Raw genomic sequence first — 26,823 nt, 5'->3', positions numbered from 1 at the left:
TTACAGTTTAAAATGTATATGCCTTTTATATGTAAATCCAACACAAACATATGTGGATTTACATATAAAAGGCATATACATTTTAAACTGTAAAATATAATTTAAAACTACAAACATTACATGAAGCATACAAAGACGGTGTAATTCATCATACACATTATCTGTAAAAACCATGCACAATGTTCACTTCATACATACTAGATTTTCATAAAAAATTTGTATGAGGAAAATGCAAAATGGGCCACTTTCAGGAGTAAATCATACATGGCATATATATTTATTTATAAATCCTTATAAGGATTTATCCTTATATTTATAAGGATTTACTACTAAGACAGTGGTAAACTCTTATAAGTTCTTTACTGTTCTTTTTCGTATGGGAAGTATGAAGCTGAGAGGCTACAACTCTCTCCATTACTTTAGCTAGGAAAGGGAGATCTGATGTGGGTCTGTAATTGGACAGTGAAAAAGAATCTAGACCAGGTTTCTTTCGTATTGGTGTAACTGAAGCAATTTTGAGGGAGATGGGAACAGTGCCTAAAGCAAAACACTGATTAATCATATGAGCAATATAAGGGGAGATAGCAGATACACAAGATTTAAGAAGTGCAGTGGGTGCAGGGTCCAACAGACATGAGGAGGAGGACTTAGTCATAATTTCCGATACTTTAGAAGAATCAACAGGAGAGAAAGCAGAGAGACAGCAGTCAGCTTTATGAGAAAGAGCTACTTGCGAGACAGAAGAATGAATTTCAGACTGAAAGTGTTGGTAAATACTGTCAATTTTATCCTTGAAAAAATCCAAAAAAGCCTGACACTGAGCAGGGGAACTGGCAGTGATTGAGGAAGGAGGCTGAAGAAGTTTATTTATTGTATAAAACAGAGTTTTGGGTCTATAATTGCCACTCTTAATGATGATAGCATAGTAGGAGGATCGGGCAGCATTAAGAGCATCCTTATACTTTGCGATGTGTTCAGAGAAGAGTGAAAGATGAATAGTAAGGCCAGTTTTCTTATAAAGGCGCTCTAGCCGCCTTCCCTTGGCCTTCATGGCCCTAAGCTCAGAGGTGAACCAAGGAGAGGCGTGATTTGCGGAGACCTGTCTAGTTTTAAAGGGAGTGAAAGTATTGTGTGTTAGATATAGTATTATTGTAAATAGAAAATGTATCATCAGGAGAGGAAACCTCAGCAAATTTACAAAAAGAAGAGAGGAGAGAGGCAGAGAAAGACTGCACATCAATAGAAGAAAGATTACGGAAAGAGACAGTAGAATGCAGAGGAAGTTTAGAAGAAGGCACACTGAGACAACACTCAATCAACTTGTGGTCAGTAAAACCTGCATCAGAACCCGATACAGATACAATTTTTATACCAGTAGAGCAAAGCAAGTCAAGTATATGACCATGATTATGTGTGGGAAAGTCAACATGCTGAGTTAAACCAAAACATTCAAAGACAGTCAAAAGCTCATCAGTAAGGGAACAATTAATGTCAACATGAAGATTAAAGTCACCCAGAAGAATGACAGCAGTACAGACAGATGAGGCTACAGTTAGCAGTTCATTCAGTTCAGACAGAAAAAGAGATGGTGATGATTTGGGAGGCCGATAGATTAAGTTCAGCAACATCGGTGTGGGAGATTGAAAAAAATCGGTGATCCAGATCAGCACCAAAAGTCATAGCAACTTAATTCAGTCCAGAGGTATTCTGCATGTGAAATTTGGCAATGATTGGTTGAAAACTGAGGGAGAAATAGCGTCCTAAAAGCATTAGGATAATAATAATAATAATAATAATAATAACAACTAGCTAGAGACTGACTTAAGTCACAGTAATTTGTGCTAGCTGTTACAAACCAGGATGTCTGGTCGCCATACCCTATCGTTCTGGAACAATAAGAGATAGAGAATGACGCTTAGTGAGGAAAAGTTGCATCCTGCCACCCTGAACAAAATAAAATGAAATAAAAGCCTGATTGAAAAAGTCATGAAAATTGACAGAGTTATAAGTGATTGAAAAAAAAAATCCAGTTTTTCATGGATCATTCTGGATCAGTGATCTGGATCAGCACCAAAAGTCACAGCAACATAATTCAGCCCAGAGGTATTCTTTATATGAAATTTGGTGATAATAATAATAATAATAATAATAATAGAAAGATCCGGCGGCACGGTGGTGTAGTGGTTAGCGCTGTCGCCTCACAGCAAGAAGGTCCTGGGTTCGAGCCCCGGGGCCGGCGAGGGCCTTTCTGTGTGGAGTTTGCATGTTCTCCCCGTGTCCGCGTGGGTTTCCTCCGGGTGCTCCGGTTTCCCCCACAGTCCAAAGACATGCAGGTTAGGTTAACTGGTGACTCTAAATTGACCGTAGGTGTGAATGTGAGTGTGAATGGTTGTCTGTGTCTATGTGTCAGCCCTGTGATGACCTGGCGACTTGTCCAGGGTGTACCCCGCCTTTCGCCCGTAGTCAGCTGGGATAGGCTCCAGCTTGCCTGCGACCCTGTAGAAGGATAAAGCGGCTAGAGATAATGAGATGAGATGAGATAGAAAGATCCTGAGTGAGAGTAACAATTTGCACTGCCACTGCTAGTGCAAATTAACAAAACAATAAACTCTACCATAACACAGGTTTTTATTTTTTATTAAATTTTATTTATTTATTTTAAATTGAGCACAGGCCTGATATATGGGGTAAATTTACCTTATCCCAAGCACCAATGGATTGACAGTTGCTCTGGAATTAATTACTGCAGCCTGTGAAAGTGTTTGTGGTCTGGCTTTGGAACTAGCTAGTACATTTGATGACAGACTAATGTTTCTGTTATTGTCCAAACCAAGGTTGAGTTACGTCAAGCGATGGGCACCATCAGTAAAATACAACACAAATCTTAAACATTACATTACATGATAAAATGATGAAGCTACAAACAGTAGTGCAAGCTGTGGTTTTGTACAGTCTGGTAGAAAAGTTTTTCAAGTCAGAGATTATCAGGATGGTTTTCTTATGATTGCACTGGACCAGTCAGTATTTTATAGCTGTCCCAGTTTGGTACCTGGCAAAAAATGTAAGAAGGAGTCTGAACAGCAACTTTGCAAAGAGCGTCTTTGCAGTGTGTGTCTCCAATATAGGCATTAGTAGTTGCTAAAGGCATTCATACTGTAGTTGCTAAAGGCATTAGTAATTGCTAAATCCAGTCGATGAGGTCACATGGCGTTCGTTTTTAACCAAAAACCAATGAAATATGAAGTGCTTAAAATATGTTAATATATTTTATCATCGTTAAACATTACATATATAATGTGGTAATTAATAACTGAAATTATTTAACATTTTTGGACAATTTTTTATTCCAAGCATGTTTTTTAATTAAATTAACAAACATTCACATGAAAGACTGAGCAAATAATAAGCTAAATAATTCAGTAAATGTTTTCCCTGTCCCCGCTCATTTCACTATTACCCCAATCATGCAGTCATATATACTGTATATATATATATATATATATATATATATATATATATACAGTATATATGACTGCATGATTGGGGTAATAGTGAAATATATATATATATATATATATATATATACACACACACACATATATATATATCTCCATCCATTATCTGTAGCCACTTATCCTGTTCTACAGGGTCACAGGCAAACTGGAGCCTATCCCAGCTAACTATGTACCCAGGGTGAGGTACACCCTGGACAAGTTGCCAGGTTACCGCAGGGCTGACACACAGAGACAAACAACCATTCACACCTATGGTCAATTTAGAGTCACCAATTAACCTAACCTGCATGTCTTTGGACTGTGGGGGAAACCAGAGCACCCAGGGGAAACCCACGCGGACACGAGGAGAACATGCAAACTCCACACAGAAAGGCCCTCGCCAGCCGCTGGGTTCAAACCCAGGACCTTCTTGCTGTGAGGCGACAGCGCTAACCACTACACCACTGTGCTGCCCAGATCAAAACCTAACTATATATATAAATTAGATGATCATTCGCCTAATGGAGTTAAATTTGATTAAAATGTTGCAATATCAATGTGACATTATGATATCCATATATTCATCACATTTTGTGTATAGTTTTTTAATAATTAACTCAATGGACTTGCAATATACAAGAAAAATAGTTTAACACTGGCAGCAGATTCAACACCAGCCTTGTGAGAGTCCCTCAGAGACGCATGTGCGTTCTGTGTATTCAGCTGTGAGGAGACGATCTTTGCTGTGAAAGAATGATCCAGAGCCATGAGAAGTTAAGAGCAAACTAAAGTACTACTTTGGCTACGACGTTTTTCGTGAACACCATGTTAGCTTGACAATGGAGCTTAAGCGGTAATTAAAGACGCTCTTAGCGTTAAGAGGCTTTTGGGAAACCCACCCCAGGTCATTAAAGTGCTGCTTCTGCTGCTGTAATCATTAAGACTGTCCTTTACTCATCCCAGGGTTTAACATTGTTTGCCTTACTCTTCTACACCGACATACTGTAATAATTCATAATCTCTATAATCAGTTTCACCTAGAAGAAGATGGGTTCCTTTTTGAGTCTGCTTTCTCCCAAGGTTTTTTCGTCATGAATCAAAGGCTCAGGGAGTGTTTGTTATCTCTGTCTTGTTCATTAGGAATCTAAATCTACATCAGGATTTCTGTAAAGCTGCCATACAAATAAAATTTAATTGAAATCAACTGACCAGGCTATGGTTTGGAAGAATATGTACATTCCTTAACCTAAAATTCTCCTTACAGTAATACAGTCTTAGCCTTTCTGTTCAAAAGACAAAATGCCAAGTAGAAAAGCTTTAATACAAAAACGTAAAGCAATGATGTCTGGATTAGATACAGTTTTTGACAGGATTAAGTGGTGTGGCTGGGCATGTGCAGTATATGCACCCCATCAGTGGAAAAACCTACGCAGCAAATCTCACCCTTTGTGCACAGTGCACTTGATGGATTTGTATTTGACATACGCTCACCCAGTGTGAGAGCTTAATTCCATGATGATGACACTACATGTCCAGACGACTCTAACCAAGCCTGAATCAGTGAATATTTCTCTTGACAGGAAAAAAAAAAAAAGCTAAGTTAAAGCTTAGAAAATACATAACTTCATTTTCCCCAGGCAATGACCATCAGTCTCTTTTGTGGTGGGAAGAAGGTGACCACTTTTGAGCTTATAAGGGCTGGGTGTTATGACAAAAAATATTATCATGATAAAAATGTTTATATCCGTCAATAAACATCAAATCATTATTTCTTTCAAGTTTAACGGCTGATTTTTGCTCCTGAGAGAAAGTTGAAGAAATCTGATGGCTAATTTTTGTTTTAAACTATTATATAGAAGATGAACATGACAAAACACATAACAAACAGTGGAACATTTCACAAATCTGAGGTCGTAGAACATCTATCCATAACCGCTTATCCTGTGCAGGGTCGCAGGCAAGCTGGAGCCTATCCCAGCTGACTATGGGTGAGAGGCAGGGTACACCCTGGACAAGTCGCCAGGTCATCACAGGGCCGACACAGAGACACAGACAACCATTCACACCTACGGTCAATTTAGAGCCACCAATTAACCTAACCTACATGTCTTTGGACTGTGGGGGAAACTGGAGCACCCAGAGGAAACCCACGCGGACACGGGGAGAACATGCAATGAGAGAATGAGGAGGAGCTTCTTCCCTCAGGCCATCATACTGTTGAACTCTTCACAATGATAACAAGGTACACTACTATGCACTTTGGACTTTAAGGACTCGTAACCGCACAATCATCACATCTCTGCTATGTTTCCACTCATTAATATAGTTCCCCCCCCCCTTCCCCTTTATTTCTATAGTTTTTAATTTATCTTATCTATATACTTTTATACTTGCAACAACCTAAGGTACATAAGAATTTCACTGTAATTACTTGTAATTATATGTCTCATCTCATCTCATTATCTCTAGCCGCTTTATCCTTCTACAGGGTCGCAGGCAAGCTGGAGCCTATCCCAGCTGACTACGGGCGAAAGGCGGGGTACACCCTGGACAAGTCGCCAGGTCATCACAGGGCTGACACATAGACACAGACAACCATTCACACTCACATTCACACCTACGGTCAATTTAGAGTCACCAGTTAACCTAACCTGCATGTCTTTGGACTGTGGGGGAAACCGGAGCACCCGGAGGAAACCCACGCGGACACGGGGAGAACATGCAAACTCCACACAGAAAGGCCCTCGCCGGCCCCGGGGCTCGAACCCAGGACCTTCTTGCTGTGAGGCGACAGCGCTAACCACTACACCACCGTGCCGCCGTAATTATATGTGACCAATAAAACTTGAACTTGAACAAACTCCACACAGAAAGGCCCTTGTCGGCCACTGGGCTCGAACCCAAAACCTTCTTGCTGTAAGGCGACAGTGCTAACCACCAGAGGTGGGGAGTTGAGACTTGGGGACTTGAGCTCGAGTTGACTCGAGTCACTGTTTTCATGACTTGTGACTTGACTTGACAAAACATGAAAATACTTGAGACTTGACTCGGACTTGGAAGTTTAAGACTCGGGACTTGACTTGACACACGATGACTTGAGTGACTTGAGTGTTATTTCCATCGTGTTTTTATTGTGAAAATAAAATGTAATATGCACATACTTCAGTAATTTTGATTGCACTGCCGTTGCGTTGTCACCGCCCTGTCCATCAGGCACGCTCTCTGCGTGGGCTATATACCGGCATGCCCCATGCCACGATGTGTTCACAGATTTCACATCATATCATCATGTCAGCCATCCCAAGAGTAATCACTTTCGGCTTCAAGGGCTACTGCCTAGAAGGTAAACGACGAACGGTGCAGTGCAAGATTTGCAACATGACGATTTCTGACAGTCAGACCACGACCTCCAATTTCGTCCGGCATTTGAAGATCCATTCTGCCCAGTAAGTTTATTAATGTGTTGTTATTTGGTGATAGCAGCTAAACTCCTCGTTAGCCAATGTTAGCCACGAGAGTGAGCGGTAGGAGGATTTTAGCCGTTGCAGATGTAGCTAGGGATTCAGTTTATTATTGTGAAATTATTATGTGAATGCTGGTAAGCAATGTAGTTACGTCAAGTTTAATGATATTGTATATCAGTAGTAATAAGTTGATTGTGCACTTTGCAGTCGTGATGCTGAATAACATAAGCAGCTTCCTACCCTGTTGTTCTGTTTCAGGGTTAAGCTAATGGTCAGCTTGTGAACATGTACACGTTCATGAGCAGTACAAATTCGTGTAAGTGTGTTCGTGTACATTAGCCAGACTGTCCATAGGGCATAGAGGCAGAGGAGTTTATCATAGCCGTTTGAAATAGCAGTGCAGCAACCTGCACATTTTTTTCGTCACACTACCCGATCAAAAAAGAAAAGAAAACTCCGTCCCACTGCCTATCATGCACTATTGAAAAAAGCGCCACGATTTGGATTCCCCGGCATGCCACTCGCTGTTTGAATACAGGCTAGCAGCAATACTAAACTCTGCAAAATAGGCTGACTGTGCGCGGGAGTCTCGGTTCCCGCTGTAACACAGTGTTACGAAAATAAATTGTGCAGTCATCCAAACCATGAATTTACATTTAGTATATCAGGCTACCAGGCCGCCAAAACAATGGTTTGAATGACTACAATTTAGAGAGCACAACTCCGTAACTGAACAGGTGCATTGGATATTTCCCAGTGAGGTAATTTAAAAAGTCTCTGGGTAATTGTTCAAGGAAAGATTAATCCCGCGCACTGTCCTTTCCGTATTGTTCCCGAAACGTTGCACTTGTGGTAAGGACGACAGTGCGTTAGCCACGACCGAAACGTTGTGAGCAAAGTTCCTGTGGAAAGGAATGCGCGGGATGCATATTTCATTCAACATTTATTTTCGTAACAATCTATTATAGCGGGAACCAAGACTCCCGCGCCAAAGTCGTTCTATATGTCCCCGCTCCGCACAGGCTGAGGCAGCCTCGGAGAGGGAGAGAGCGAGAGAGCGCTTTTGCACACACCTCTGTAGCTTGTCATATGGGGTAAGATGATGTCACTTTTGCACGGGCGAACAGGTCTTCTTTTTGAGACCTAAATTATGTCTGACACATTTCTCTATCCTTTGGGGTTTTTTTTACTGGCGCAAACATACATCAAAGTCACTTCAGGTTTCTCCACGTGTATCTTATTAATAATAATAATCTCATCTGACGTGATTAGAGATTGGAGGAGCTCATGCCCCTGTTAACCCAAGGTGTCGTCCTACCCTCTTTTAACTACGCACATAACAGAGTGCCAATTCTCTGTTTATTTTTCTTGTTGGCTGATGACAATGTGAGAAACTTAGTTGGCTTTCAATCTTGCAATCAATTTTGCCATCAATAAATAACTTTGTGACATTATTACTGTTGTGTTTTATTCCATGATGTATTTTACAGAACATGAGTATTCATCTCATCATCTCTAGCTGCTTTATCCTTCTACAGGGTCGCAGGCAAGCTGGAGCCTATCCCAGCTGACTATGGGCGAAAGGCGGGGTACACCCTGGACAAGTCACCAGGTCATCACAGGGCTGACATATAGACACAGACAACCATTCACACTCACATTCACACCTACGGTCAATTTAGAGTCACCAGTTAGCCTAACCTGCATGTCTTTGGACTGTGGGGGAAACCGGAGCACCCGGAGGAAACCCACGCGGACACGGGGAGAACATGCAAACTCCGCACAGAAAGGCCCTCGCTGGCCCCGGGGCTCGAACCCAGGACCTTCTTGCTGTGAGGCGACAGCGCTAACCACTACACCACCGTACCGCCTAACATGAGTATTTAAAATGCAAATATTTAACAGGTTGGGCACATGTGCCAGGGATGTATACTGACATGTACTTATGTATTGCCTTTTCAATGTATTAAATTCATATTCTGCTGCTAAAATTACACCAATACGCCTAAGGTGACTTGACTTGGACTTGACTTGACTTATTATAGGACTTGACTTGACATAGCCTGTGACTTGACTTGACTTGCCCAAGACAAAAAAGACTTGGGACTTACTTGGGACTTGAAGGTTAAGACTTGAGACTTACTTGAGACTTGCACATGTGTGACTTGGTCCCATCTCTGCTAACCACTACATCACTGTGCCGGCCGTTGTAGAACATTATATTGATAAATAAAACAGTATGTATAAGGCCAGGATTAGCTTGCTATTTTTACCTCCGCCAACTTTGTTGGAGGTTACAGTGGTGCTTGAAAGTTTGTGAACCCTTTAGAATTTTCTATATTTCTACATAAATATGACCTAAAACATCATCAGATTTTCACACAAGTCCTAAAAGTAGATAAAGAGAACCCAGTTAAACAAATGAGACAAAAATATTATACTTGGTCATTTATTTATTGAGGAAAATGATCCAATATTACATATCTGTGAGTGGCAAAAGTATGTGAACCTTTGTTTTCAGTATCTGGTGTGACCCCCTTGGCAGTAATAACTGCAACTAAACATTTCCGGTAACTGTTGATCAGTCCTGCACACCGGCTTGGAGGAATTTTAGCCCTTTCCTCCGTACAGAACAGCTTCAACTCTGGGATGTTGGTGGGTTTCCTCACATGAACTGCTCGCTTCAGGTCCTTCCACAACATTTCGATTGGATTAAGGTCAGGACTTTGACTTGGCCATTCCAAAACATTAACTTTATTCTTCTTTAACCATTCTTTGGTAGAACGACTTGTGTGCTTAGGGTCGTTGTCTTGCTGCATGACCCACCTTCTCTTGAGATTCAGTTCATGGACAGATGTCCTGACATTTTCCTTTAGAATTCGCTGGTATAAATCAGAATTCCTTGTTCCATCAATGATGGCAAGCCGTCCTGGCCCAGATGCAGCAAAACAGGCCCAAACCATGATACTACCACCACCATGTTTCACAGATGGGATGAGGTTCTTATGCTGGAATGCAGTGTTTTCCTTTCTCCAAACATAACGCTTCTCATTGAAAGCAAAAAGTTCTATTTTGGTCTCATCTGTCCATAAAACATTTTTCCAATAGCCTTCTGGTTTGTCCATATGATTTTTAGCAAACTGCAGATGAGCAGCAATGTTCTTTTTGGACAGCACTGACTTTCTCCTTGCAACCCTGCCATGCACACCATTGTTGTTCAGTGTTCTCCTGATGGTGGACTCATGAACATTAACATTAGCCAGTGTGAGAGAGGCCTTCAGTTGCTTAGAAGTTACCCTGGGGTCCTTTGTGACCTTGCCAACTATTACACGCCTTGCTCTTGGAGTGATCTTTGTTGGTCGACCACTCCTGGGGAGGGTAACAATGGTCTTGAATTTCCTCCATTTGTACACAATCTGTCTGACTGTGGATTGGTGGAGTCCAAACTCTTTAGAGATGGTTTTGTAATCTTTTCCAGCCTGATGAGCATCAACAACGCTTTTTCTGAGGTCCTCAGAAATCTCCTTTGTTCGTGCCATGATACACTTCCACAAACATGTGTTGTGAAGATCAGACTTTGATAGATCCCTGTTCTTTAAATAAAACAGGGTGCCCACTCACACCTGATTGTCATCCCATTGATTGAAAACACCTGACTCTAATTTCACCTTCAAATTAACTGCTAATCCTAGAGGTTCACATACTTTTGCCACTCACAGATATGTAATATTGGATTATTTTCCTCAATAAATAAATGACCAAGTATAATATTTTTGTCTCATTTGTTTAACTGGGTTCTTTTTATCTACTTTTAGGACTTGTGTGAAAATCTGATGATGTTTTAGGTCATATTTATGCAGAAATAGAGAAAATTCTAAAGGGTTCACAAACTTTCAAGCACCACTGTATGTTTTCATCTCCATTTGTTTGTCTGTTCCCAACTTAACTCAAAAAGTAGTGAACAGGTTTTGATGAAATTTTGAGGAAAGGTGGGCCATGGGCCAAGGAACAATTGATTAGATTTTGATGCAAATCCAGATACTATATGTATGCAGAGTCAGGATTTTTTTTGTCTTTTCCCAATATAACTCAAAAAGTAGTTAATGGATTTTGATGAAATTTGGTGGACAGCTTTAGTATTATCCTAGGTTCAAGTGATTTGATTTTGAGGTTGCTAAAATGTAGCTTGGCGGAGGTATGAAGTCTACCGTGTGCCTTTCTAGTTCTCATAGTTCTCTTATACTATTCCTACAAGATGCACATTTTGGGTGATAACGTTTGTCAAGTCAAGTCAAGTCAACTTTATTGTCAAATATGCTATACATGCTCGACATATAGAAATTTCAGTCCTCTCTGACCCACGGTGCAAACAGGCAATGCAATGAATAAAAATTTAGAATATTAAAAGTAAACTAATCATAAAGGATAAGGATATTTTTCATTAAATTTGATTCTAAATTTAATATTTTGTGTCCAGAATAGGCTATATCATTGCTTTTTGGTAATTGCGTACTGAGAGTGCATGCTTTCACATTTACAGCAGTTAAGCTGTTGAACTGTAAAATCAAGGGGAGGCTAGACCAGAAATGTTCTTAAAAGGGGAGATTCCAATCTTCGTGTGAAAACATGTAATGGCTGTAGGGTCTTCAAGGGGAGACCAGAAGCTGTTCTGTTTGAATGGAATCATATAGGAGAAGTGGCTCAGTACCCTGAACAAACTCCTATTTTGTGAAAACAACTGGTTTCATAACAATTAGGCTACCTCTGTGAGGGTCTTTGACATCTTATCCATAGATTAGTAAATTATGACGCCAGCTGCTAAGATCTAAAATGAAAGAATGATCATTTTGGGAGACAAGTGACAGCTGTGACACTTGGAACACCATTTATGGCTCTACACTCTGCTGTGTATTCTGCCACATCTGTACAATAAACAAACACTTACATAACACTGCATTAAGTGTCAGTTCTATGATTTGATTCTGACATTATCCAGCTTATAAACCCGCTAGCTATAAAGTATATTCTAATTATTGTCCTAGCTATCCATACATTAACCACAAAGTACAAATATGGGTGGAAATAAACCCAAACACAACATTTTCCTATTGTCCTTTTACCATTCGATCCTGACAAAAAAAAAAGAACGAAAATTTTTATCAAAAAAAACCAAAAACAAAACCCTGCTTTGTGGTACCACAAAACAAACTGTTCGGAGAATGTTGGTGATGCCGGAGAACCGATACCATTGGTTCACAGTAATACAGGGTGACCCAAGCTAAAGCTAGGCAGCCATTACATTTTTATCAATGGGAAAACAGTTAAGATCGCTATCTCTTCTTATTAAGAACATCTCTGGCTGGCCCAGCTGTGGAGTCACACGGATTTCATACCATATTCTGTCAATTATCCAGCAAAGAAAGTTCAGTGGATTTGACCTGCATGTGACATGTGTAGAATAAAAGTTGTTTGTGTTTTCCAACTTGACAAAGCAGTTAGACATGTGCAGGCCATGACTAGCAGTGAGGCTACATCTTCTGCAGTAACACAATAAATAGATGAAGAAATCTTAATTCTTGTTCGCATGCCAAACCCTTTGTACAGACAGTTTGAAACATCTTGTAAAAACTTTATCTAACAATATAAACAAAAGAAACAGACAAAAGAAAAAAGCTCATCTGTGGTTAGTATCTTCCAATTTTTAAACCAAACAAAATACAAAATGTTCAAAAACATTCAGCTGTATGATTGTTTTATTAAGTCATAGACAGTGGGTTTGATCAGTCGCACTTTTAATAAAAAGGTCACATACTTGCTGTGCCGTGAGCCGTAGCAGTCTTGTGCATTACTGAAAACAAAGTGTGGTGAAGCAGCTTTTAGCTACTATGCAGTACAGCTATGGAACCAACTCCCAGAGGACATCAAAAATGCTCCTGCTGTTGGCAGCTTTAAATCTAGACTAAAGACCAAGCTGTTTTCAGATGCTTTCTGCTAACTGATTAATATTGTCATCTTTACATGTTTTAAACTTTCTTAACTTTTACAGTCTCTGCATGTTTTAAACTTTACTTAACTTTTATTCTATTTTATTCTGCTGTTTTTTTTTTACTGAACTTTTACTTCATTTTATTATTTTATTTCTACTATTGTTTAATTCTTATTATTTTCTTTTCTCTCTTCTTCCCCATTTATTTTATGTAATTTTATTTTCTATTGTTTACTGTTTTGCTTTTACTTCTGTAAAGCACATTGAACTGCCACTGTGTATGAAATGCGCTATATAAATAAACTTGCCTTGCCTTACTGATGCATGAACTCAGATCGTGTTTTTTTCCATGTAGGAAATGTGAACATACATATTCCATTGCCCAGTTTTCTCCCTAAACTGTGGTGTGGCCTACGACAGCAGTTCTTGATGCAGCAGGACTGAGCTGCCATGGAGATGTTTTACAGAATCATGACAGAACATCAAAACACAGTTTCCATCTCAGCAACAGAAATTCAGAAGGGCTCTCTCAGTGTAGCACACAGCATAAACAAAATTTCAAACAAAGTGACCCAGAATTCAACACAGCATGACATCATCTTCACATTCCCTATCCAAGCATGGAACTGAATTATATTAAATGTTTATCGGATATTTGTTATATTTATCAAGGAAAATTACACTCACCCGCCACTTTAATAGGAACTTGTTGTTGATTCTAAGATTCCTGTTCTTGGCTGGCAGGAGTGGAACCCAATGTGGTCTCCTGCTGTTGCATGCTGAGATGCTTTTCTGCTCACCACAGTTGTAAAGAGTGATTATAAGAGTTGCTATATCCTTCTTGGCAGCTTGAACCAATCTGGCCATTTTCCTCTGATCTCTCTTATTAACAAGATGTTTGTTTCCACCCACAGAACTGTCGCTCACTCAGTGTTTTTTGTTTTTTGCACCAGCCTGTGTAAACTCTAGAGACTGTTGTGTGTGAAAACCCCAGGAGATCAGCCGTTTCTGAAATACTCAAACCAATCCATCTGGCACCAACACCCATGCCACAGTGAAAGTCACACTTTGAGATCACAATTTTTCCCGTTCTGATGTTTGAAGTGAACATTAACTGAAGCTCTTGATTTGTATCTGTGTGATTTTATGCATTGTGTTGCTGTCAAGGGATCGGCTGATTAGAGAACTGCAGAAAACAGCAGGTATGTGGGTGTACCTAATAAAGTGGCCAGCAAGCGTATATTATGATAATTATTGTTATTGTTTTATCGCCTAAGTCTAACAGGTTGTAGTGAACCCTTAAGCTTTGGCTAAAAACAGTCATAGAGTCCAACACTAGTCAAAAGTCAAAGCACGTTTTTTACATTTCTAAAATTTACAATGTCAGATCACGGAATCCAGGGACACATGTCGGCCCAGGGGCATTTTGAGTTATTGACAGATTCAGAAAGTACAGTTTCTAAGCTTTCCAATGATGCCTTCCATGTGGAGATCTGACAATATTTGAAGAATGTGTGGCCTTTTGAAAGTGCATACCTCTTAAAACAGGAAAGGGAGAAAATCGCCCTCAAAGTTTTCCTTCTCAGTTACTCTGGGTGCAGGGAGGGCACATAATGGTGCTCATTTGCATGACATTAAGGAAAGCCCTACCCCCTACAAGCTAGCACGATACTACTTTCATGTAAACAAAGATCACCACGTCAATTTTCCTTCCATGCAAAGTATACCCAACACAATTATGAAGTACAAAAATAAGTCCTAAAGTATACTTTAACGTTTTGTGGTTGAAAAATTACTCACACCGTAAGAAAGAAAGATAGCACGATGATAAAAACTAACACAATGCTAGTTTCATGTAACCAAACCACAACACTCTCCGTTACATGCAAAAATAACCACACAGCCTTAGATTAATAAACTTACCCCATCAGAAAGAGAAACGTCGCCTTGCACACATCAATGCCTCCGATGGAATATGTAGTCCTAGAACACTTCCTTTTGCTTGGGTTTTTTTTGCTAGAAATGGTTATCTCCGATGTAACTACCGTGCGTCTGTTTGCTTCGCGGTGTTTCAGCTCCTCTGCGCTCTGTTTAGCTTGCTCCATATTCATTCAATAGTGAAATTACATGCCTGTATGCAGCTTAAGTAGCCACGAGCTCAGCTCGCATCATACAGCTGATTGGCGAAAAAAAAAAAGACTTAAATCATCATGTGAATGGCCCATATGGTAATTTACCCACACCCCCCAGCAGGCTCCAGTCCTGACAAAAACGAGACAATTTGTAACAAAAAATTTATGCTTTTCCAACAAAACAATCTATTATCTGAAATACTGATTGCATTCTTCAATATCTCAACTTGCACATTATGGAAAAAAACGAAAATCACAAATTTCGAAAAAAAAAAAATGCTTCTTTTGCGATTTTCTCGGATTCATTTCGGCTGACATGTGTCCCTGAATTCCGTGAGGTGACATGGAGCTCAGTAAAGTTAATGCACATAGTTACTTTAGTATGTAAACAGTTCTAATTTCTACACATCTGGCCAATTCATAGTACGAAGCTTGTCCTCATTACCAAACCATTCAACCTGTTTATAAATAAACAATGCAAACAAGCTGCTAACCCATCGGCTTTCTGTAAGTAATCTCACAGCTGTAATTAATTTGCAACATGTGCTTTTTAGTAAGGAATAAAACTGTTTGTGTCTTGCCGTTATTTAACAATTATTCGCCAAAGGCGAGGTGAATATCGGTGAGTAATAACCGAGACGAAGTTGAGGCTGAGGTGGATAATTGTTTTAGTATAAATACACAGGTGATTATTTAAAAAAAATTAAAAATCGTATTACAAAAAATAATTTATTTCAAACTTCAAAAGCGGCATGCAAATGCAATGACAGTGCGGCGCAGACTTGTGCCACTTATCTATGCTGACTCACATAAAATACTTTGTTTTGAAACAGATAAAATAAATCACAATTCCACCTTACCTTTAAATAGTTTTAGACCAAACTTTGTAGCAGCTTTAATGCTTTTAGGAACAGCATTTTCTTTCATCGTCACTTACAGTGACTAAGTGATTGGCTGCCATTTTGCCGAGTCGCTCAAGGTGATTATCGAAAAATAGTTTGAATTTCTCGACCAATCAGCACGCGCAATTTCCTATAATCACCTGCATATTTATACTAAAGGGAAATAATCAATCAACAATGGAGTGCTGTGACGAAATGGCATTACTGATACTACTCAGAAGAAAATATTTTATTCTTCTTATACCACAGCAATTTGCCAACAATTCTTGCATTTTTTTATTTATTAAAGAACAACCTATTATACTTTTTATCCATCATAGTTATGTTAATGTTAATTTGTTTTGTAACATCCACAAAACAAGTTGGTTCCTGTTCTTACTTACATTAGAATAGCAGTTGTTCCCTCACCAGCCTCTGTTTTTTTCTCTCTCAAAGTTAATAAGACAAAAAAAAATGCAGTTTGGCACGTTACAGAGCAATCGCAAAGCATAAACTCTTCTGTCCTGAAGCTGTGTGAAGTTACATTTTTACTTCTGACCGTTACAGGAGACTCCTTTAATAATCGTTAAATAAACTTTCATCTTTCAGAAAACTTCACCATAGCAGCAACCACTCATGGATTTTAATCTGGTTATGTTGAGCACCTGCTGTACGAATCCCTACGAGTGAGCTGTTACTATAGAAACAATAACGTATTAAAACGAGCGCATTAACATCAACCTGTGATTTACAGCTGCACTACTGTCAGATCTGCTGTTATAGAAAATTAATCAACACCTTCTGACCAACTACAATCCAGAATTCAACAGCACTGGGGTATAAATCATAACCAAACATCTAGAATATTCTTCTGGACTTCAGAAAGTAACTGCACATCATACCCATGCAAGATCAAGTACAATTTAGACAAACATTATGATATGGCTGACTGCATGCAAGCTAGAAAGGTATGGAAGTGCAATTAACCCTCTGGGGTCTGAGAGTATTTTCTGGCACTCTAATGATTTTGGTATGCTCTGATTTTGTTGTCAATTTCAACAAATCTAAGCAGTATTTTCAAAGTCTACTTTTTTGTATTCAGCACAAGTTCAGCTACAATAATATCTATGTAGTATGTATGTCATGATTGTACTTAAAAAATAATAGATAAACAAAGATGTTGTGAAAGCAGTTTTAGAACTGTGTTGGAATGTGTGAAAAAACATGACCTTACCCATTGTGACGAGCCATTTTGATCACTTGAGGTGATTCTGTTTAGTCTTAGGAATGTATCAAGCACAAAAACTTAAATCTCCTCCATTGATTTGGACAATTAACTGGCCATCGAAAAATGTATGTCCTATTGTTTTGGGATAAAGGGTTGGCAGTGGGAGAGGTATTCAATGAGAAGAGTAAAAAATTCCATTCCATTCAATGAAAAGAATGGATCCGGAATGAAGTCATCAGACAGATGGTTGGTACCATACCCATCCTCCAGTACATAGCGCAGTTCTCAAGATTGAATGAATCACTGTCCTGAATCATGAATTTAATCACTGTCCTGAAATTGAATCGCTATCCTGAATTATCCAAAGTGCCTCCTGAGCATCAAATCACCGTGCCATCGTGCAACAAGTTTTACCTCCAAATAGCCTAAACTATGGCTGACAGATTTTATCCTGCTTATAGTGGGCATTCCTATTACGAAAGAGAAACTGAAAGAGTGAAAGTAATTATCATGCTGTTACCATGTGAATAGTCTTTTGTGAAGGCATAACTGGGCACTCAGTGCTCCAACTCCAGTGTGAGTAAGATGACAAGTTTTATGTTTCAACTAATTTAGGTAATTTAAAAAATATAATATTATTTGGCAGTGGGAACACAGGAAAGTGTAAAGTATAAAGTTTCTGTCAATATGTTTATCATGCTTATATGATAAAAACTTGAAGATATTACTCTAAATACATGATCTACTCATTCTAAACCTGCTGAGCTTTGCTAGGTGAAGCTCTCGAACCCAAGGGGTTAACATGGGCTAAAATTTATGAATGAAAGGTTGAATGTACAAGTAGGGATGAAGTGTAGTCATGCTTCATCCAAGAGTATATAAATCGAGAGTACGGCTTGGCAGGGATCAAGCTCACATTTGAACCTCCTTGATGTCTTACTTCACAAGAAGCCTCAGATGTTGCAGATATGCATCCTGACTGTAAACCTCAGCCTTTCTTTCTTTCTTTTGTCCGTCCGCTTCTATATGGGGGGGAAGTGGAGTCGGCGGTCTGCAGCAAGACGTTTGCTTGCTGTAGTGTCAGGCCATGGGTATGCAGTGCTTTGGCCACTCTATCTATCCAACAATGTCGTGGCCTTCCTCTGACCCTATGGCCAGAGCTTCTGGTGTTGTAGGCTCTCAGGGCTGGCTGGATGGTAGGCATCCTGGTCACGTGGCAAAACCACTGAATTTGTTGACAGGATATGTACTGGAGGATGGGTGTGGTACCGCCAATCTGTCTGATGACTTCATTCTAGATCCTGTCCCTTCTGATTTTTCCAGCTGTTCTCTGCAGGAAAAAGCTTCAGTACTATTCCTAAGACTGCAATTACATGCTAGGTGGGAATATGGCCTTGTGCGCAACTAATCCCCTGACTTTACACAATATGCAAAATGCTAGCATGGGAATGTTCAATTGTGTTCAAAAGTTTCTCACATGTGTCTAAGAAAGAGAAGGAATGTAAGACATTAGTAATCACATGACTGATTCAAGCCCTGGTAGCTGCTACTCACATTAGCCTTTTTTGTGTAAAGTCAAGGGTTAATCTTTTATGGTTGTATCAGTAAGAATTACAGTCAAAGTCCGTCTCATCCCAGGACCTGGTCTTCCCAGGCAGTGTCCTGTCCTAGTAATAACCAGGCCATTAAAGCGCATTGAGCAGTGCCAATCTTCGTTCCCATAGCCCTTGGCCTCTCAGCCATTACATAGCTAGGGTTAGAGTGGGGGGTCGGTCCTCTGGTAACAAGAGTTTGACTCTGTACTCACATCTGTATTGCGGCATGCCTCACCAGATGGCAGTAGGTACCATTTTGATGATGGTCTTTGGAATCACTATAGAAGAGCTTTATTCAAGGAAGGTGTTTCCTTACATTTCAATGAACTGGAACCTCCTGTATGTTTCACCTATGCTTGGATCTTGCTAAAAATGTAATCAGAGTCTGTATACTATGTACACTACTTTTCTTTTGAGTATGGATGTGCTCTGATGGTGTAGTGGTTAGTAGACCCCGAAGCCGTTTGTTTTCAGGATAATGGCTGGCTGATGAAATTATTGGCTGGCTAGCTGACTCAGCCAAAACCTTAATGGCTGCTGCAGCCACCAAAATGTTTATGGCTACAAATGGCTGATACTGGACGTCACTGTGTGGCATATATCCGGGCGAACGGATCAAACAAATGGGGGGAATAAATAGCAAATTACCACAGGTCCCCTGGTCTCTTACTTCATTGTAAATATAAATCTAGCAAGATTGTAGTTCAATGCTAATAATAAGCTAATCTGGATTGTTCGAGGAAGGCATCTAGCTATCTACTCTCACTAGCAATGACCAGTGAAGGACTGGCAGCTATCTTACTATGATGAAAGTAGAGTGGTGGAGTACTTTTTTTTTATCAATCTCGAAGTATGTGAAACAAACAAACAAACAAACAAAAAATACCTTTACACTTTCCCTCAGCAGCGGCAAAGAATGCAGCCATCTCGTCGATATCGGAGTCGATTGATGCTCTGGGTGGGTTCCCGGGTTCCCCAGTGTATCGTGGTAACGGTGTGAGGGGCGGGAAGCCAGACTGGTAGTCACAACGGCAAGCTTGTGGTGGCTCTCTGTGCTGTGATATCAGTTCTAAATCTCTACAGTGTATGCCTATACGTCTCTATTGTGTTACTACTAGTGTGTACAGTTGATCATGTTTGTGTCACTTTTCTTGTAGCTCATGATGTGGATAAACCCATTATTTGATGTACACAATTCTTAGTGGCTCAGCCAAATTTTATTAGATAGCGGCTCAAATTGGCTTACAAAATTATTGGCTGGCGGCGGCTCAAATTCTAAATGGCGGTTTTAGCGGCGCCTGGCGGCGGCTTCGGGGTCTAGTGGTTAGCACTGTTGCCTCACAGCAAGAAGGTTCTGGGTTCGAGCCCAGTGGCTGGCGAGGGCCTTTCTGTGTGGAGTTTGCATGTTCTCCCCATGTCTGCGTAGGTTTCCACCGGGTGCTCCGTTTTCCCCTACAGTCCAAAGACATGCAGGTTAGGCTAATTGGTGGCTCTAAATTGACCGTAGGTGTGAGTGTGAATGGTTGTCTGTGTCTATGTGTCAGCCCTGCAATAACCTGGTAACTTGTCCAGGATGTACCCTGCCTCTCGCCCATAGTCAACAGGAATAGGCTCCAGCTTGCCTGCGACCCTGTAGAACAGGAGAAGCGGCTACAGATAATGGATGGATGTGCTCATACTAATTCTGCTTGACTCATCCATTAATCACAAAAAGAGTCCCTATGTGGGTGCATCCTATGACTTACACTTCACTGGATTAGTGGATGAGACTCATTCATCTTTCAGATATTCAAGGCTAAAAAAAACCCTGGACTCCAGAGCGGTCCAACAGAAACACAATAGCTGTGTTGTCAGGATATCACAAGTTTGAATATTGACAATGTTCTAGCCATCCATGACCGGGTGTTCAGGAGATCAAAATTTGCCATGGGAAGGATGGCATTACTCTCTTGCCTGTCAATCAAAGTGACACTAACCATTCATGAGCTTGTGCATGTAAAATGTGACAGCCTTTTCATCGGTGTGTGCTCAGTAGTTCAAAAAGACGTGCTAGCTTCACATGTCCTGGAGGAACCATATGCTAGCCATCATGCTTCCTGTGTAAAGCTAGCTACTGAATGGGAATTGGCAAATGACCAGAGCTGGAGAAAATGAGCCAAAATAAAATGGCATCAGATTTACACCTATCAGACTTCTGATCTCCACACATTGTGTCTATCCTGCGCTAGGCACATACTGATTTTACATTTTAAGGTTAAGGTAACTTTATTTATACCTGAGGGTAGATTTAGTTGCAGGTAAAAGCATACACACACAACACAATACTAAAAGCATACACACAACACAATACTAAGGACAGAAGACAATAACAAGAGAAGGACAACAAACTGACATACAGACAGACAAATGCTCCAGACAGAATAAATAAATAAATAAATAAATAAATAAATAAATAGGGCTGTGCTTAGGTGTGGTTCAGGGCCTTAATAAATGCTGGGACAAAACTGTTTCTATATCGCTTTGTTTTACATACAGGCATCTTAAACCTACGGCCTGAGGGGAGAGGCTGGAACTCACTGTACAGTGGGTGGGATGGGTCATTTAGGATGGACCCCGCTAGTCTCAGCAGCTGCCCATTGTAGAGGGGCTCCAGGTTCAGCTGAAGCTGTCCAATTAACTTACTGGCCCACCTCACAATCTGATTAAGTGAGTTTTTATTTTTTAGAGATAGGTTACTGAACCAGGACACTAGGCTAAAAGAGATCACAGACTCAATAAAACATCTATAAAACATAGTTAACAGCTTTCTGTCGATGTGAAAGAATGACAGCTTCCTTAGACAGTGTAGGCGCTGATTCACCTTTTTGTACACAAACTCACAGTTTGCCACAAAGGTAAGTTTACTGTCGATAACAGTGCCAAGATATTTGTAGTTGTCTACACATTCCACAGTCCGACCTTTTATACTGATCGTTTTCCTTAAACACTGGAATGTTTCCTGAAGTCCACATACATATTTTTTGTTTTCGAGATGTTCAGTTGTAGGAAAGATTGCTCGCACCAGTCTACAAACTCCTGAACAATTGGACCATGGCCTGTCTCATTGTCTTTTAGCAGACTGACAATGACAGAGTCATCTGTCATTTTCATAATCATGACTTGATCATGAAGGCAAAGCCATTTAAAAATCAACCTCATTCTGAATGCAGATGCATCATATATCATCACTTAATAATGTGTTGTTCGTTGGAACACTATCACTCACTCGCTTGTCTCCAGAGACCATAATTTCAAGCATCTGCTATAATTATACTGTGTGCTGATGATTGCAACACCGGTGCTGCATTTCCGGAGCTGTTTCACTGGAACATCAGCAACAGCATAGTTCTCAAGAACAAACTCGCCTGGTTGATATCTGATATACACAATCTATCAATTTTCCCAGACTTCACTTTGCTTTGATGCCTTATAAACCTTCTTGCACATGAGATCAACAAGAAAAAAAAAACAAAAAGCAAGCAGACCAAGGCTCTGAACTTCAAAACTGTTTAAAGAAGATTAGCGTCTTGAGTGTTGAATCTGAAAGCTGAGCGCTGAGAAAATTCAGCACATCAGAGACTAAGACCCCGTCCACACGTAGCCGGGTATCTGCTAAATCGAAGATATTTTTCTACGTTTTGGCCTGTCATCCACATGAAAACTCATCAAAAACGAATATTTAAAAAAACTCCGGGCAAAGTGAAGATTTTTGAAAACTCCGTGTATGCCTTTTCGTGTAGACAGAGATAACCGGAGTTTTGCGTTTTAGAACGTCACAATCTGCGCCAAAAAAATGACAACAAATCTGCCCTGACGTCAAACGTGCAACCTTTGTTTACTGCAGAAGCCAGATTAAGCATGGACTTAAGCTAGCCGCACACCACGGCGATCCACGCGGTACCGAACCGACCCATTTCAGAGCCGACTCCCGACAGGGCACGCACATATCCCCTGACTGTTGACGAGTGCAGTCGTGATTGAAGCGACACGTGACAACTTAATAGCTTTGTGATTGGCTATTGGATATAGTTACTGTTAAATCCAACACTTGAAGATGCTACAGGCTGAATTACAAATGACACAACACGGAATATGTAGCGCACTATCTAGGCTGCATGAGCTATTATTCCCAACCTTAAATAGTGCACTTATATAGGGGAGTTAAAGCGATTTGGAATTCAGCCACACAACTTGAGCAGAGTGGCTTTCCAGCCCACTGTGTCTATGGATAAAGCTTCAGTCTATGGAATTACAGTATATACCTGCATTAGGTGCTACCAACACGTATTCCTCACGCTAGAAATTGTGTTTAATGATGTCACGTATTATATGCGAAAGATATGATTGGCTATTTATTGCTAGCGACTCTCGCCGATCAGTCTGGCTCCCGATTAGTTTTTCGAATCGGCTGTGAGCAGGGCTTTGAACCGGAATTTTTTTCCTATTGGTTCGTTCCGAACAGAAACGGAATTTTAACGTTTCCGGTTTTGGGTTCCACCATTAAATAGACGTTCCCGAACCGGTTAGAACAAAAAAATTTCGTTCCCGGAACGGTTAATTACGTTCCCTGTCAGCTGTTTAACAAATGGCTATAAAGTTATGTCTCTGTCTCATCCGGCTTAAGCCAAATGTAGGCTAATTCTATTACAACCTTCATTAAATAAGACAAGAAATAATTCAAAACAATTATTATTTCAAATGTTGGTGATTTGGATTCTCAGTATGTCTTCCCATCTACACAAACAGAAAAAGTGCCAAAAATGAAAGATAATTCGTTTAGTGTGTTACCAAAGGCTAGTCAGGCCCTATAGAGGGCTACCGCATGACGTCACCGCACTGCGAGATTTTGTTAGGCGCCATATTGGAAGACCAAGTACACATCTCTGCAAGTCCTGTACATACATACATAAAACAAACTACACCTGAAATGTAGCCAGGGCCGGTTCTGCCCTAATCTGGACCCGGGTGCAACATCGCGCAACCCCCCCCCCCCAAAAAAAGAGAGTCTAAATCAGGACAACCATCACATAACTATAACTATAAACATTTTATATCAACTATTTTAACTAAATGGGCTATAATAAATAAGCCTGCAGGCAGCCACGGCGGGCTGCCTCAGAAAAGTAACCATTTGTCCTACCTTAAAACTCGTTTTGCATTTTCTGCTTCCTTTTTTGTATTTTCGACCCTCCGTTTATTTTCTTTCCTTTTCTGAAAACCCGATTTGTGTCCAGACATTTTGTTCTGCTACCAACGAACTAACTCGTCAGGTCTCGTCTCTCGAGTCCGCGATGATTCCCGTGGGAAGGGCAACAACTGATACATTTTTACAAACAGCCAATAGGGAGGTTGCATCGTTCAGGCTCTTCTTTGCTCAGACACTCAGTAATTCACCTAGTATTCACTAGTAGTCCACCTTCCCGCTCTCTCCATTCAATCAGCGAACGTCACACAGGAAGTGAACCCCAGCGGGTCATAGAAACTTGCGCAGGAGAAGAATGACTATTTGTAGGCTACAGAAACTTTGAGGAACGAAATAAAAACCGGTATTAACCGGTTACCATTATTTTTAATAAGCGTTTCTGTTCCGGAACATAAAAAATAATAAAGTTTCTGGTTTCGTTTCTGTTCCATGTGAAATAGAAAAAGTTCCCGGTTTTCGTTTTCGTTCCTTGAACCGGTTCAAAGCCCTGGCTGTGAGATGAGTCGGTACCATCGAAAACTAGTCTTTACGCCTGACTCGCGACTTCAGTTGGCTCGGTACGCTGAAAATCGGCGTAGTGTGCGGCTAGCTAAAGAGTAATGGATCGGAGGAGTGCCTTGAAAGCGTTAATTATTGTGCAGGTGCTATTTACATGTTTAATTTTAGAAGCCCAACTACTGCTCCCAGAGCACAGGCGATGTGATTAGGGGGTAGGATTTGGGGAAATAACCATCTACAGGTTTGGAATGCTTATGAATGTGATTGAAAACGCAGATGTTCGGTTATGTGTGGAAGGGAGTTTTTTCGAAGACGAGGTGGTATGGATAAAACATTTTTATAAACGGAGGGGGGGAAAATGTTCGGTTTTAAAAATACCCGGCTACGTGTGTACATGGCAACTCTGTTTAAAAAACACTGCATCAAAAATATAAAAAAGCACAGCTTCATAAGAGGAAGATCAGTCCTTAATTTATTTTTAAACTACAGAGAAATAAAACTTTGTTTTTTTTCCCCACCAGATCATATACACAGAATATTTACCAGATAATAAATATAACAAGGCCACAGTAGCATTTTCATTTCCCCAAAACTGAATAAAATGTGAAAATGATAAATTTCGACATGTTGTATATGCGCAATGTGTGGCTGATCTATGATCTTTACATATTTTCTGCCATTTTTTGCCTGTTTTGGCAACTTGAACTTGTGATAAAAACAGAGATTGCAGAGATTGAAGATATCATGATATTTTTGAACATTTCTGTATGGAAAGGAGTTGTTTATTATTATTATTATTATCTCATGTCATCTCATTATCTCTAGCCGCTTTATCCTTCTACAGGGTCGCAGGCAAGCTGGAGCCTATCCCAGCTGACTACGGGCGAAAGGCGGGGTACACCCTGGACAAGTCGCCAGGTCATCACAGGGCTGACACATAGACACAGACAACCATTCACACTCACATTCACACCTACGGTCAATTTAGAGTCACCAGTTAACCTAACCTGCATGTCTTTGGACTGTGGGGGAAACCGGAGCACCCGGAGGAAACCCATGCGGACACGGGGAGAACATGCAAACTCCACACAGAAAGGCCCTCGCCGGCCACGGGGCTCGAACTCGGACCTTCTTGCTGTGAGGCGACAGCGCTAACCACTACACCACCGTGCTGCCTATTATTATTATTATTATACAGTTATATAGTTACAATTAATATTGTAAAGGGTCACATATGATAGATTTTTAAATTTTCCCCTCCTTTTTCTTTTAAATTTTTCTTACTTTTTTGGCAGTATGTTCATTCATCTCTATATTGTGACATATACCATGTATCACAGAAACTGGGTTGTCAGGGTTGTGATTCTTTGGGGGGGGGTGATTATGGAATGGGTAACGGCACTGCTAAAAAGTCATGTAGCGAATACTGTAAATCGGAAATGCATGCACATTACAGTGATCCTGTTACACGCAAAGAAAGAAACCCAAGAAAAACTTCCCTCCTCCAATGGGTGAAAAATTTTGGGCTAGTTTCAGGTCTTTTTGGTGTTTGTGTGTGTTGTGTGTGTTGTGTGTGTGTGTGTGTGTGTGTGTGTGTGTCAGTCCACCAGATTTTCATACCAGATGCTCAGATTATGGATTTTGAGCTATACTTGCTGCATTATACTACCAAGCCTCCGTATGCAGGAAATACAAACCAAAGTGAAACTGGACCAAGGAAATTCGCTAATAATGAAATGTTTACTAAAAGTTACTGTAAATCTGACATGAAATCATGTGCACACAACCCAAAATTTTTACCCTCAGTGTCACAAGCGGGTGCGTGACCAACGCCTTCATGGCTGCAGGAGCGGACGGCTGCTTGCTTGCGCTGGATTACCTCCTCCCCTCCCCTCCCTCCCCCCCTCAAGTCCCGTGTTTAAAGTGTACCTGTGTTGTAGTTGTGCTTATGCAAGGTTTTTTTTAAATGTTCCCACACTGTACTCCTGACAGGAGCATAGTGTGGGGGTGTTCTTTTTTCCTTATCTCTCCTCATGTTGTGCTTTCTTTTTATTTTTATTCCTGTCTTCCTGTCCTGTCTACCCTATGTCAATTGTATGTTGTATATGTACGGACAGGTTGACGGCTAATTTTGCTGGTACATGTGACTAGTGACAATAAAGGGCATCATCATCATCATCAAATGGTCCATTTTCCAAGCACTGACTATAGATGATACAGAACCTTGTGAATCATCAGGAGACCATCTTTACAGTAGATTATTAGCGAATTTCCCAGATTTGTTGAGCAACAGACCACAAAAT

The 26,823-nt window shown here is 40.4% G+C and overlaps 1 protein-coding gene across 1 annotated transcript in view; it reads right to left on the bottom strand.

The window, feature by feature from the left end:
* The window catches only part of LOC132896734 (collagen alpha-1(XXIV) chain), a 286,940-nt gene that overhangs the window by 77,378 nt on the left and 182,739 nt on the right, over positions 1–26,823 (bottom strand). The gene's annotated exons all lie outside the window — the stretch shown is intronic.

Source organism: Neoarius graeffei, chromosome 13 (genome assembly GCF_027579695.1).
Source record: "Neoarius graeffei isolate fNeoGra1 chromosome 13, fNeoGra1.pri, whole genome shotgun sequence".
Lineage (NCBI taxonomy): Eukaryota > Metazoa > Chordata > Actinopteri > Siluriformes > Ariidae > Neoarius > Neoarius graeffei.
This window is presented reverse-complemented; position numbering and strand designations above follow the sequence as displayed.